This window comes from Megalopta genalis, chromosome 2 (genome assembly GCF_051020955.1).
Source record: "Megalopta genalis isolate 19385.01 chromosome 2, iyMegGena1_principal, whole genome shotgun sequence".
Classification (NCBI taxonomy): Eukaryota; Metazoa; Arthropoda; class Insecta; order Hymenoptera; family Halictidae; genus Megalopta; species Megalopta genalis.
Window position 1 is genome coordinate 27094569 of NC_135014.1, and position 13419 is coordinate 27107987.

Sequence of the window (13419 nt, forward strand, 5' to 3'; positions counted from 1 at the left end):
CCCACCCCACCGAAAGTTTTAAAGACACTGAAAATGTCGGGGACGTTAATTACCCGCCTCCGTGAAACTAGGCCGGTAATAGGTAGCGCGGGGTCGGCAATTAGAGAGATAGAACACGACGAAGAACGTTCGAAATTAGCCTGCAACGAATTAATCCGAAGTATATAGGGAACTGTTCGTGAATTCAGTGGAATTACGACACACACTTATTGCAATGTTCGTCCGAATCCGTTTAAACATGCATTATGCTGTTCGGTTTATCGTTACGTGTCACGCGCGATCTCTCGATCGCGGTTAAATACTCCCCGATTCGCGCTCGGATCGCGCGAAAAAATGGACAATTCGGGAAGAGGAGATTCCATTTTTGTGCGCGATCCGAGCGCGAATCGGCGAGAAATTACTGTTAGTTGAGCCGTTTATATTGAAAGTGGCATAAGTCACTTTACCGTAATGAAAAGTGGTGATTTTTTAATGTTTATACGAAATTATTTATACTGAGAAAAATATCAGTATCCCGAGGTAACAAATACAAGTGAATCTTCTCGAAAGTTAGCGTCCATATTTTGAAACGTGTTAAAACGCAAACCCTTAAATACATCGACTTAAAAACAAAGTGACTTATGCCACTTTCAAAATAAACGGCTCAGTTTTCGAAGAAGAATTTCAGCGAGCCTAATAAAAATTATGTCGCCTTTCATTCGTCGCGTAATTTAAATCAATTGCCATAAATATCATAAATAACGAAGAAAGAAGTCGTATTTAACGTTTGGCAACCGTAACGATGTTTCGTATGTTTTGCCAGAACGAATAAAAATTAAAAAAAAAATTCACCGATGGTGCATTTACATTACGAACATGCAAACAATATCCTAGCTTTTATGTTCATTTAAATTTAACTCGAGTTATTTCGTTTTTTGTTATCCTTGCAATTTGATTACCGCTCTGTATTTAAAAAAAAAATTGAAGTAGTTATTCCGATGGCATATGTTACAAATTGGAAAACAATTCGTAGCAAAATATTTGTCTAAATCTCGGGCTTCTTCCATGTATAATAGCTTCGCGAGTATCTTTAATTACCGCGCGCTTTGTTTGTTGCATTGATTACAGCAGCCGCACGACGACACAACCGGCAGTTGCGTGTAAGCGTATGATCAAAGCTAACCAGATTACGATACAATCTGTTAATAGCTTAATGTTAAGATAATACGCGCGCAGTGGTAATAGAGGGTGAATTATGTGCGATGAATATTTGACCAGCGTAATGTAATTCGTGTAAATTAGATTAGATCCGATCCTAGATTAGGATCTTAACAAAATAGCCTCGCAAATATGCGCTATCTACTTCGGTTTCGATCGATGAAAACAAATGAAACTCTGAAAAATACTTGCCACTCGTTAAACTGGATTTCCGATTTACGTAATTCCAGTTTTCTATATTCGAAACATCGCGAGCCTCGAGAATAATCGTATCTCCACTTCCCGAATTGTTCACATTTGTTTAAAAGCCGAAGGAAGATTGGGCAGAATTTACTGTACAGTAATGTCAAGGTTATATTGCATAACCTTGGTTATGTCAAGGTTATGTCAAGGTTATATTGTATAACCTTGGTTATCTTAAGGTTATATCAAGGTTACGTCAAGGTTATATTGTATAACCTTGGTTATGTTAAGGTTATGTCAAGGTTATGTCAAGGTTATGTCAAGGTTATATTGTATAACCTTGGTTATGTTAAGGTTATGTCAAGGTTATATTGTATAACCTTGGTTATGTTAAGGTTATGTCAAGGTTATGTCAAGGTTATGTCAAGGTTATATTGTATAACCTTGGTTATGTTAAGGTTATGTCAAGGTTATATTGTATAGCCTTGGTTATGTTAAGGTTATGTCAAGGTTATGTCAAAGTTATATTGTATAATCTTGGTTATGTTAAGGTTATGTCAAGGTTATGTCAAGGTCAATGTCAACCTTGGTTATACCATAATTAGGTTATATTATATTTCTAATTGACGCTCCGATTGTATTTAAAAAAATGGACAATTTTGGAACAAGAGGAGCCGCAAAATAACCTTGCGCTTCGATTTTATAATTGTTAACAATCGGCGAGTGGAGAAACGAGCCACGAAGTTCGAACAATATAGTATCGTCTTTTCCCCGAGTTGTCCATTTTTGTGCACAAATTGAGCGTCAGTTAGGGAGATATTACTTTGTACTTGGATTTCTCTCTCTACTGCTTCAGACTGCGTTTTTACATTTTCGCGAGAACTCCGTAAAATCGTCCAGGAATCGTACTTTTACACGCCCGCGGACATTAACGTTACATTCCGTTTTCCCTCTTTCACGACTTTAGAAATGATTTGGGGGCCAAGCAACGAATATCTTACGCGATGCACCATGAAGAGAAGTCGACGAATCTCTGTAGCATGCTAAGCACTTTCGGTCTTATCTTTCGCGTCAACTTCACCGTTACTTTCGGGAGTAGAATTTTCCGACAGCTGCTGTGTCGCCTCTGTTTTCTCCGGCGCAACTCGCAAAAGTCAACTCTTAAGTGGACACGGGCTTAAGAACTACTCCCGACGTCGTGCGCGATATTATTCTATCTCCGAATGACTTCTATTGCAATAGAAATACGCTACAAATATATATAATAATAAATAATAATATATATATATATAATAACTAATAATATATGTAATAATCAATAATAATATATATAATAATAACTAATAATATATATAATAATCAATAATAATATATATAATAATAACTAATAATATATGTAACAATCAATAATAATATATATAATAATAACTAATAATATATGTAACAATCAATAATAATATATATAATAATAACTAATAATATATGTGATAATAACTACTAATATATATAATAATATTAAAAATGCTCGTTTCATCACCGCTATTATCCAATAGCTCCGTCAACAATTTGTCGCACGAATATCGTGCATAGTTCTCGTAAAAATCATTTCTTCCACGTGCAAAAGAACAAGCAAATATACAATTAACAGCAATTATTCAACACTTAACAGCACACTTCGTCCCCGCTTTTTAGCTGTTTCATTATTTAACATATTATTATTACCGTTATTATGGCACGTAGTTGCGACAACATATTTTTTATCGTGCTAATTAAAAAGGTGAAATTTTTAACGAAGTCGCCAAGTTTCTGAATGGAACCCACGGAATATTATGGATACGCGTAATAAATGGGTTAATGAAATATGCAGGATAAAAGCTGGCCCGAAACATTTTTATTCAGAAATTTTCGTTAATTACGTTCAGTTTCTTTCGATCGAGAGGATAGTTTTTCTTTTCTTCTTTTTTATTTTGGTTATAGAACAGATATGACATTTATTTTCAATTCAGATCCCCCCCCCCCGGGTTTGCATGAACCGTTTTTCTTTTTTGTTTTACGGTTTTCGGCTCGGAGAATATATTATACTAATGCATACGGTTCGACGAGCCACGCTTTTCTCCCGTTGTTTAATCTCTGCGACGCCGCGAGAATATAAAAAGTACTTCGTCGATCTTTCCGGCTGGAGCAGCGCGGATAAAGCCGGACAGAGAGTCGAGAAGTTATTATTTGAGGTCAGCTTTCCTGTTATCAAAGTTGCAATTGCGAGAAATCCTCGACGCCGGAACATCCGTCCCCCCCTTGTGCTTCTTTTATCGCTTCCATCAAACTGAAATCGCGCGCACAAAGGAACGGGAGATTAAACCCGCCTTAAATACCTACGACGCGTAATCCGAACTCGCAACTTAATGAGCTCGAAATGGAGATGGAACAGGATAATACCGTCGACCAGGATGTACATTGAAAATGAAAGGACTGTGTCGCGTTGCCAGCACTCTCTCTCTCTCTCTCTCTCTCTCTCTCTCTTTGTCTCGCAATTTTGATCTCTCTGTGAACAGTTCGCGCGCGCGCGCGCCAGATGTGATCGCAGACTTTCCACGGTGCATCGTGTCGAACACCGATTTTTTACGGAGCCCTCGAACCGAGTGAATTCAGATTAATTTTCGCACGCTTCGCGGAAACAGTCGCGCTCAACATACTCCCGCGATTCTTACGCGTTCTCGTTTCACCCTTTGATTCGACGAATCGCGCTCCCTCGATTGCGTTGATCGAATATGACAGAGCCTCGATCGTGAACGCTGATGAACATGATTGAAATGAATCGTAGAATTTTATGTGAAACGAATTATTAGAACAGCTCGTTTAACAATGTAAAAGTAGAACAGTGGAATTTTGTTATAGTAATTGCTTTTGTGAATCTGTTATGTGCAATGCTAGCCGTTTCTGTCAGAGATAATCTGTGCTTAGAGGCACGTGGCCTCCGAATTGCTTTCGAATCGTGTCATTTGGCCTCTGAATTTCCTTTGAATCGTGGCACGTGGCCTCTGAATTGTCTTCGAATTGTCTTCGAGTCGTGGCAAGTGGCCTCTGAATTGTCTTCGAATTGTCTTCGAGTCGTGGCATGTGGCCTCCGAATTGCCTTCAAATTGTCTTCGAATCGTGGCATGTGGCCTCTGAATTGTCTTCGAATTGCCTTCGAGTCGTGGCACGTGGCCTTTGAATTGTCTTCGAGTCGTGGCATGTGGCCTCCGAATTGCCTTCGAATCGTGGCATGTGGCCTCCGAATTTCCTTCGAATTGTCTTCTAATTGTCGAATAATTATTTGAACTGTAAATATTTGATAATAATAGCTTGGATAAATGAAGTGTTGCATCGAATTGCGTACGAGTGATTTAGAATTGGCTCGGCTTAAATCGCATTATCACAGTCCAATGAAAAAAATACTATAATATCTGTATGAATATATAATAAATCTGCCTAAAACAGGAAACGGATGAATTTTCACTAGGGCAAGATTAAATACGGAAATATCTCTATATTTACTGCATCGAATGTTAACGTTTTACAATAAAAGTAAGCGCGTAGAATCGTTATTAATTTAACAATGATATCAGAAGAGACATCTCTTGTCCCAATGATAAGCGCAGCTAGCTAGAAAACTTCTGAATCGGGCAAAATATCGTGGCGAAGTATCGTATATATATCGAACTATTTATAGGAATTTCGATTTATGCGCGATAGTCTTTTTTTATTACTTCAAGCGGAACGGCAGCATTTTTAATATGCGAGCATTTTTATTGTATTAAACGTAACGGCGGCACTGCGATAAAAATTCCTCCGCCGGCCGGCGATATAGGAATTATCGATTGGTATCGATTAAAATATGCTTTTGAATCTCGCTTTTAAATACTCTGTATCGGGTTACTGGAAATATAATATTTCTCGTGCATGGTCGAGTAAATAAATTCACCGTGCCGACGTTGCTCAATTGTCTGCCGATCGGTTTCCACGGCTCTTTTCCGATCGGTCTGTAAATAATCGTTATCTTTCAATCTCTCGTTAGAGAGATTTTTTTTTAATGAAACCGAATTCGCTCTCGCGCGAGCGACTTTGTGCGCTTGCAGGCGAGACGAATGTACGAAACGCAGGGAGAGAGACTGAGAGAGAGAGAGAGAGAGAGAGAGAGAGACAGACAGACAGAAATATTCAGGGAGGTTCGCGTAGTTGTTATTCTACCGTTAATTATAATTACTCCGCCGCGAACCTTCTCGCTAACTCGGACGTGCGCGAAGTAACCTGTGAAAATCAAAATTTGCACTAGCGCAGTCTTTTGTACGTTTGTTACACGGGCTTGCTGTAATCGTGGAATTTCGCCGCGGAGTCGGTGGAACGCAGATTTTTACGCGGTATTTGCAAATACTGCGAAATCTAGAAGTTAAATGTAGTAATTTCTTCCAGAAATGTTGGGAATCGCAATCGAAATACGCAGATCTGAGAATACTACCTCGCGGTAAGACACGATTTTTTTAGCCTCGTGGCTCGTTTTTATAGAAACTTGGCTACGTGGCATTATTCGAAGGCAATTCGGAGACCACATGCCACGATTCAAAGGCAATTCGGAGGCAATTTGGAGGCCACATGCCACGATTCGGAGACAATTCGAAGGAAATTCGGAGGCCACATGCCACGATTCGAAGGCAATTCGGAGGCAATTCGGAGGCCACATGCCACGATTCGGAGACAATTCGAAGGAAATTCGGAGGCCATATGCCACGATTCGAAGGCAATTCGGAGGCAATTCGGAGGCCACATGCCACGATTCGAAGATAATTCGAAGACAATTCAGAGGCCACATGCCACGATTCGAAGACAATTCGAAGGAAATTCGAAGACAATTCAGAGGCCACATGCCACGATTCGAAGGAAATTCAGAGGCCAAATGACACGATTCGAAAGCAATTCGGAGGCCACGTGCCTTTAAAAACAGATTATCTCTGACAGAAACGGCTAGCATTGCACATAACAGATTCACAAAAGCAATTACTATAATAAAATTCCACCGTTCTACTTTTACACTGTTAAACGAGCTGTTCTAATTTTGTGTGTCGTTTGCGGAACGATAGCGTACGTATTAAATTAAAACTCCGCAGCGCTATGGTAGACAGCTTTCGACCGGAGAACTTAAAATTCCGAAAGAAGCCTGTACTCAATTTAAAAAAGCTAAAGATGATCTCCGTCTTTAATTAAAAATAAAGAACGGTGGGAATGAAATTTTTACTAAAACTATACCTCTCCGATTTGCTCTCGGTCATAATTAAATTTCCATCGATCGAATGGTACGCGTTAAATTTTCGTATCCGAAGACGAACAATATAAAAGCATTATATCGTGACAAAATTGTAATAACATTGTAACGAAAACGAGTGAAAGTCTAAATCAACGTAGTCTCATAAATTCGACGAGACGAAAAAAAAACGAGACGCTCGGAAATAGCGGCGACACCGTCGTCAAAATTTCCTCGATCTCTTTCGCATTCGACCCATCGATTCACCCCGACGAACGGCTAAAATCCGCGGTCCGCTAATCGCAGTAATCGTCGCCGCGGAATTCGAGAGCGAGGGGAGAAACCGGCAGGCTATCGTCTTCGTTGAAAAATCGGAACGCTGCTGCGGAGGGTGCTGCCGGTGCGCCAAGGACCCGAGAGATTTAATGGGCGTCGCGGCAAAGAAGTTCGAAGCAGTTTCGTTTAAATGGAAGTTCAATGCGCTCGAGGAAACGGTCCGGATATCAAACTTATCGTTTATAACCGTGCAGCTTCGTTCCTTTCTTCTCGGCCCGGGTCCCTTTCTCCGCGAGATTCATGTCGGAATTCATAAGAAATAGTACAGAGACCGCCTAGGCAAATACGTCTCCGCGGGTAATCGTAAGTTCCAGGCAATTTTCTTCTTTGCTGTAATCACCTCTACCATCGCGCCTTTGAACGAGAGGAGACAGAGAGAGAGAGGGAGATCACGAGGCGACGAGAGACGCGGAAAATAAGGGAAACGAACGTGGAACGATGAAGACATGTGCGCGAGCAGCCGGTCGAGGGTAGAAGAAAAGAATAAAGATAAGCCGGCAAATAGAGAGGAAGGGAACGAAATAGGCGGACGTGTAAGTAAATTGAGGACACGCGAATTAAGGAGCACGGAGTATGACGTATGATGATAGCGCAGTTCGAGACAAGGAGGTGCACGGGGGGCGGGGGAGGGGGACCCACTTTGTGCGTGAAATATCACCGAGCTGGGATCGCGATATGAAACTGCGGAAGGTATGGCAGTCTTGCAATGGCCTTTCCCGGAAAGATAAATATACGGTTACTAATTATAATATTCGGACATATTTGAAGAAGAAATAACCATCGAATTGAATATAATTAGACGAACATTAAATGTAATTAAATGTGGCTAGAATCGTCGTGTATTCGTGAAATGAAAAGCAATCGAAACGCGTCTAAAGTCTAGATTATTAACAGTTGAATAAAGATAAATTCATGTCGTCGAAATATTCTCGTAAGTTGTTCGCACAAATCATTAGTTACCTGTAAATGTAATTAAATGTGGCTATAATTGTCGTGTATTCGTGAAACGAAAAGCAATCGAAACGCGTCTAAAGTCTGGATTATTAACAGTTGAATAAAGATAAATTCGTATCGTCGAAATATTCTCGTAAGTTGTTCGCACAAATCATTATTTACCTGGGTTTCGTGAGTTTCAATTCCCGAATGTTCATGGTACGTGAATATATATACATATATATATATATATACATATATATATATATATATATATATATATATATATATATATATATATATATATAGCAACGAAGTAGTAAAACTTTTAATCGTACTTTACCCGGTGTCCGAACGCTTGTGCACGGTATCGTATGCAGTTGCTATGCATTTACGTATCGAAGCGTGCACGTTGCGTACCTTTTGTCGAATAAAAAGCCCGATAAAGATGAACTCGATATCTTGATGTTCTAGAGCTTGTAACACTTTACTCGGCGCGCCCTAAACAAAATTGTTTTTCGACGAACCCGACCGTGTTAAGCTATCGACGTGTTCCCAAATGGAATTCGCCCGGAGAAAATTGTCTCTGTTCGGGTTCCGAGAGAGAAAGAGAAAAAGAGAGAGAGAGAGGGGAGGGGAGAGAAAGAGAGAAAAAAGAGGGAGCGGTTCCCGTGAAAGGGGTAAGCCGACAGAAGGCAACCGATTAAATCGAAAGGCGGTAAATGAGAAAAGTTCGGGAGGAGCCGTCCGGCGCGACGATAAAAGTTCGAAAATGTAAATGAACATAAAGCATTCCGCTATTCTTTCGTTTCTTGCCGGGGCAATCCCGCGGCGCGCCTGCCTCGCTGATAAGTGTTCATCCGAAACCGCGCTGACGTTTTCAATTACACCGAGCCCCCGCCATTATCGAACCGCCGGGAATTTTTATCGCGCGGTTATAACTCAACGACAACCGACGCTGGTAGACCGCGAGAAATTGTCAATGGGCCGCGAGGAAAATCGAACAAATAGGATAATAAAGTTCTCGACGGCGGGGCGCGGCGCGTGGCCGCGTCTCCTTCGCCCTGCTCGACTATATCAAAAACCGTCCGGCGACTTCCCGCGGAATTGAAAATCGGAAATACGTTTTCGAGAATCTCGCGGACCTCGGCGCGCGCGCGCAGGAAAATCAGAATTTCATTTCCTGCGAGGGAAACTTTGCGCTGTCTATACTGGGATTTGCACGTCTTTATTAAAATCTTGCGAGCCTCGCTGAAGGGTCCGGGCAAGTAAACTATTTCAGAAGTTATTAAAATTATTATTATATTATATGTTCGCACGTAAAGCTTTTCTGACTTTTTATATCGTTCGACGTTATTTTTCATTTTGGACTTTAACTAAATCTTTATCAAATGACTTCTTTAAACGAAGAATAAAGGACTTCATTTTTACCGTATTTATCGTTGACAAAAAACCAAAGTATGCGTATATTTTCAGTTAATAAATTAATTCGGCATCTCTTGAGTTATATAAATTATTCTCTACTTTCTGAATGTTTGAATTATTTTAAACTGTATTCGAAGTTTTTCAATTATTTTAAATTGTATTGGAAGTACTTAAATCGTTTTAAATTGTGTTCGAATGATCTAAATCACTTTAAATTATGTTCGAATTATTTAAATCACTTCAAATTATATTTGAAGTATTCGAATGACTTTAAATTGTATTTTCGGAGTACTTTTCGAGTATCAAAGTGCCTTGCTCGCGCGAACCGTAAAACGAGAACCGCGGAGAATTTCGTGTAATTAATAATTTCGATTAATTTATAACCGTAAACAACGTTCGAAAGTCTACTAAATGGACATTCACGGTTCGATTGCCCTTCGCCGTTTCTTTCCGTCGCGTAATTCATTCGACTCGATTCCGGAAGGTTGGCTACAAAATGAAATTTGTTAATATTCCTGCACAGTTTAAGCGCACAAGCACGATCGCGCCTGGCGTTCTCTCGATAATGTAGCCGTCGGAAATTTTCGGAATACCGCAGTAAAGCACGGGAGCAAAATTAATAATCCTGTTTGCTCCGTTTGTTTGCTTGGATATTAGGCTAACCTTTCGTGCCGGTGAAATTTGCATTCATCCGGTAAATGCGAGATCGGGGCGATCGCGGAAAACGATAGCCGCGCGAAACGTGTTCGGCTACTTAAATTCTAAGAACACGCGACCGATTCCTTTGCAGCGCAGATCCGTTGATAGAATGCCGATAGTGTGTGCACCACGACGTAAAATAAGAAATTAACGTAATTACCGTAATTAAGAAGCAATCGTTCGCCGTTCAAGTATTTATTCTCGGCGAGTGCAAACGCATTCAATCCGCTGCCTACTCGTTACGTTCTTTAATCTCGTGCCGTTCGGCTTCGGATAAATTGTACGGCGAAATATAACGGAGTCCTCTATTCTTCTTCTTTTTCTAAAAAAAAGGCATTCGGCCATATAATAAATATGGTCCATATAATAAACCCGTTTATTTTGAAAGTGACATAAGTCACTTTGTTTTTAAGTCGATATATTTAAGACGCTTAAAAATATGGATGCTAACTTTCGAGAACATTCACTTGTATTTGTTATCTCAGGACACTGATATTTTTCTCGGTATAAATAATTTCGTATAAACATTAAAAAATCACCACTTTTCATTACGGTAAAGTGACTTATGCCACTTTCAAAATAAACGGCTCGTATGTGAAATCAGAAATACAGTAAAATATGTAGGGATAAAATTCAACTTCGACACCTCCGACAACGAGAATACGGCGAATAGAAAAAAAACCATCTGCACCTGTAACTTTCGTGCTTGCGGCTCTGCAAACGATGTAAAAAGGGCTAAACGTTTCATCGGCTGAATTTCACCGCGCGATCGCTGAAACGCTAATTAGCCGCCGCGATCGCCTTGTTCGGAGTCCGAATGCGCGACGCAAAGGAGACGTCCCGCTCGTCGCGGCGACGGGACCTTTGATTCGGGGATCGCCGGATAAAAGAAGCGAGCACCGAGCACTGCTTGGCGAAGGGATTAAACCGTCAGAAATATTATCGCAATCCTGGCTGCGAAAGCTCGCCCCGGTGGCCGGGGTAATTTTAAGAAAACCGAGCAGCCGCTGATTCGGGATTACGCCGTGAACGCGATTCGGAAAAAAGGGGCACGGATATTACGTCTCCGCATTAGTCGTTCTCTAAAGGGAGATCGCATCGGTGTAACAACACTCCCCTGAAAGAAGCTTCTCCTCCTCTTCTTACGCGCGTTCTTTGGCCCCGCAATCGGGGTCATCCTCGTGAAAAGAAACGCACGCCTGGAAACACGGCTTTCTTGCCCCGGGATCTCGTGGGTCACGGTTTCAAAGGGTATCTTGGAAACGTTGTAATTATGAAACTATCCGTCAAAATGAAACAGATATCAAGGGGAAACGCGACGAAAATGAACGCACGGAGACGAAAGCTCCCGGGTTCCTTTGGCTTTTGTGTTCCGGCCCCGCGATCAACCTTCCGAATAATTCCATTTCCCGGCGAATCCGCGGTTTTTTCTAATTTATCGTCGCGCCGCGAGACACCCTGTTACGACCTCGAAACCAGCTTCTTCGCTTTGACGAGTCGCTTTGACGAACCTCGGTTCGCATTACCGATGGAATTTTCGTTCGAACGCATTTTTCCCCTTCGGTTTCTCAATGTTTTCCGTAATGTGTGGTAGTGATCGTCTCATCATTGGCAGAAGAAATTCCGCGACGCGTTCTTTTCAATTGGTTGTTCGGACCAATAATTCCGCGGAATATAGTATTCTTTTTTTTTCATGCCGTTTCACTCAATATTGCACCGGCGGCAAGCAGCAATATATATGCAAATTACGGGAACATTAATTTCGATGATAAAATCTCTTCCACGGAAAATTTATAGCGCCGATTTTATTCGGCCGAACTGCGTCAAATCGAATATTCTTATTACGAGTTTCATAGTTGTTTCGGCGACCAGAAATTCGCTAGATGCGCGATGAGAGAACGTATTTATGAAATCGTTTAATGAACGGTGAAGTAAATATTGCGTTCGAATTCGATCTCGTTGGAACAAGGTATTTAATTGTGTTGAATTTATTTAGAAATAAATTCGATTCAGTCGGAAAGACTACTATTATTCGTTCGATGAATGATAACAAGTAAGTATTGTATTCGAATTCGATCTGGTTGGAACAAGCTATTTAATCGTGTTCAATTTATTTAGAAATAAATTCGATTCAGTTGGAAAGAATACTATTATTCGTTCGATGAATGATAAGAAGTGAATATTGTATTCCAATTCGATCTGGTTGAAAACAAGCTATTTAATCGTGTCCAATTTATTTGGAAATAAATTCAATTCGGTCGGTGGAAAAACTATTATTACTTGCTCACGCGATGCGAAATAAAAATTTATGCGGTCTATAAACTGCTATAATTTACGAGAAGTTTCGAATATTAAAGATTCTTAAGAGGCGTCGTTGATAAAGTTTACTGATAAAGTTTATCGTTCGAAGATTTTTATTGCGAAAATTTCGTTGGAAAAGTTTCCACGTGCACACACTCCGAACGAAGTTAGAATAGCGTGCACCCATTCTCACGGAATTCGTTTTCATTCCTTCTTGCGCCTGGCTCCGTATACTATGGCTACGCCAGTGTACCACATCTTGATAAGTTCGCAAATACAGGCACAAAGGGAGAAGCGAATGTACACCGAGGTCTGTGACGTGAAATTTTGGGCTCGCGTAACGAAAACTGTTTCCTCGGTAAACCGAAATGCTGCTGAAAAAGATATTCATTTCACTGTTTCGCTCGTTTTCTAAATATTAAACTTCGCTTATTCGCAAATTTGTCAACGACATTGTTCTTTCACGCGCGTTTACGCTACTGTTAAACGATTCTTCTTCGCTGAAGCGAGTGGCATCTTCTTGACAATAGGGTGCCAGATTTTAGTGCGACGAATAAGTACAGTAATGTCTCTCTAATTGACGCTCCGATTGTCCACAAAAATGGACAATTTGGGAAGAGGAGATACGATTAATTTGACTCTTGCGCCTCGTTTTTATAATCGCCGATTCTCAACAACTATAAAAACGAGGTGCAAGACTCGAACAATCGTATCTCCTTTCCCCGAATTGTCCATTTTTGTGCACAATCTGAGCGTCGGTTAGGGAGACATTACTGTAATAACATTTCGTGATCGCATTTGACAATAATATGTGTTAGATATTCGAGCAACAATAATCACGTTTCGACTGAAATTTGAAATGACTTTAAACGTTGTATCAAACGTTTGTAACAGTTGCATTCGCATTTTGCTTTTTGGATTATATCTACCCTAGCCAAGCAAGACGTTAAATTATAGCAATTAGCACTTATCCTGCTGCAAGCAGATGAGAACTCTCTGGTCTTTTCGCGAGCGAACCAGGGAATCACGGAGTCGGCACGAAAGCTCTGCAAGTATTCGTTTACCTT

General features: G+C 40.5%; 1 protein-coding gene and 1 long non-coding RNA gene across 10 annotated transcripts in view; one reads left to right on the forward strand and one right to left on the reverse strand.

Moving 5' to 3' along the window:
* The window catches only part of nrm (neuromusculin), a 533882-nt gene that overhangs the window by 139730 nt on the left and 380733 nt on the right, over positions 1 to 13419 (reverse strand). The window lies entirely within an intron of this gene.
* LOC143258837 (uncharacterized) overlaps positions 1 to 13419 on the forward strand; it is a 165110-nt gene that overhangs the window by 12179 nt on the left and 139512 nt on the right. The window lies entirely within an intron of this gene.